General features: G+C 54.4%; 1 protein-coding gene across 1 annotated transcript in view; it reads right to left on the bottom strand.

The window, feature by feature from the left end:
* The window catches only part of GPR137B (G protein-coupled receptor 137B), a gene marked incomplete at its 5' end in the record, with an annotated part of 10905 nt that overhangs the window by 8685 nt on the left and 519 nt on the right, over positions 1 to 1701 (bottom strand). The gene's annotated exons all lie outside the window — the stretch shown is intronic.

Here is a 1701-nt window from a genome sequence, read left to right as displayed (position 1 = left end):
GCGGTGGAACGACCAGTCGCTATGATGCGCACTGACCACCGGGGGCAGACACTGAACGCAGGAGCTGCCCCCTGATGGTCAGTGTGCCCCCACAGGGGGAGTGCTGCTCAGCCAGAAGCTAGGCTCACGGCTGACAAGTGCTGCAGTGGTGGTGGAAGCCTCCTCCACCTCCGCAGCAGTCGGACATCCCCGAAGGCTCCTGGACTGCGAGAGGGCGCAGGCTGGGCTGAGGGACCACCCCCAAGTGCACGAATTTCATGCACCAGGCCTCTAGTAAAAATATTACATCTTTTTAAAAAGTAGTATTTGGAGAGATCATACACATTTATTCGTGGACTGGAAAATACGCTGATACGCAGGACTAATAAGGCGGCTTTGGTGTAGATCCATTTTGATATAATAGCTACTAAAAACAGTACAGATGCTATTTCCTCCAAATTTTTAGTCAGGGACTCCCACTACACCAGTGAAATCTATCCTTTTTCTACCTTTCTTTTCTTTTTAATTAAAAAAATACTTTTACTGATTTCAGAGAGGAAGGGAGAGAGAGAAACATCAATGATGAGAGCGAATCATTGATCAGCTGCCTCCTGTGTACACCCTACTGGGGATCGAGACCACAGCCTGGGCATGTGCCCCAACCGGGAATTGAACGGTGACCTCCTGGTTCATAGGTCGACGCTCAGCCACTGAGCCACGCCGGCTGTCCCGTGAGGCAGCTCTCAAATTACCCTCGGCAAGGGGCATGCTGGGTGCCCTGCCCTGGGGCAGAGTCCTTGTGAAAACGGACATTTCCGTGCCGGGAAATCACCTGAGAAGCAGAGGAGGCGAGGATGTGGCAGTGGCCATGTTATTAAACTTTATGCCACACTAACACAAGTGTTTGCAAAGTCCTTTACGAAGACTCCACTTTCATTACCTCCACGGCATGTTCTCCCATTAGCTTATTAACAACACTCCCCATAAAATGACTCCTGTAAAAGCACCCCAGTCAATGTCCGGGCGCACGCGTGGGCCTGATTCCGGGCTGCAGCAGCTCAGGGGGCCGGGTGTGGCACTTTGGAGAAGGAGGTAGCAAGTCCTAGCTCAGGGGGGGCTCCAGGCTGGAGGCTGCGAATGTCCCATCCAAACAAGGACCACCCCTCCCACCTGCTATCACTCAAAAAAGCCAGTCTGGCCCTAGCCAGTTTGGCTCAGTGGGTAGAGCCTGCAGCCCAAAGGGACCAGGGTTCGATTCGGTGAAGGGCCTGTACCTAGTACCTGGGTTGCAGGCTCCCCTTGCCCCTCCCCGCCCACCCCGCAGGAGGCAAGCAACCCATGTGCTTCTCTCACATGGATTGATATTTCCCTCTTACCCTCGCTCTTCCACTATATTAAAATCAATGGAAAAACATCCTCAGGTGAGGATTGGAAAGAAAAAAAAAAAAGCATGCAGGTGACCTTAACAGGCTGGGGTCAGAGGTCGGCGGAGAAATTCTAGAGTTCCAGTCCTCCAGCGGGTGGGTACGCCTGCCATCGGTACCAGCTCTGACTTGTGCAAGAAGATGCTGCCCACGTCCTGCGTGGAGAGGGCCCCACCCCCATCGGATGGTGCCTCGCTGGGAGCAGACTCACAGGCGGCCTCCTCCACCTGGCTCGGGGCTGGGAGGGCATCACCTGAGACACAGGCCAGCAGGCAGGTAGGGGAGGCTCAGACGCCCC

Source organism: Myotis davidii, unplaced genomic scaffold, assembly GCF_000327345.1.
Source record: "Myotis davidii unplaced genomic scaffold, ASM32734v1 scaffold174, whole genome shotgun sequence".
NCBI lineage: Eukaryota > Metazoa > Chordata > Mammalia > Chiroptera > Vespertilionidae > Myotis > Myotis davidii.
Note: the sequence above shows the minus strand (reverse complement) of the source record. Positions and strands in the feature narration are given on the sequence as shown.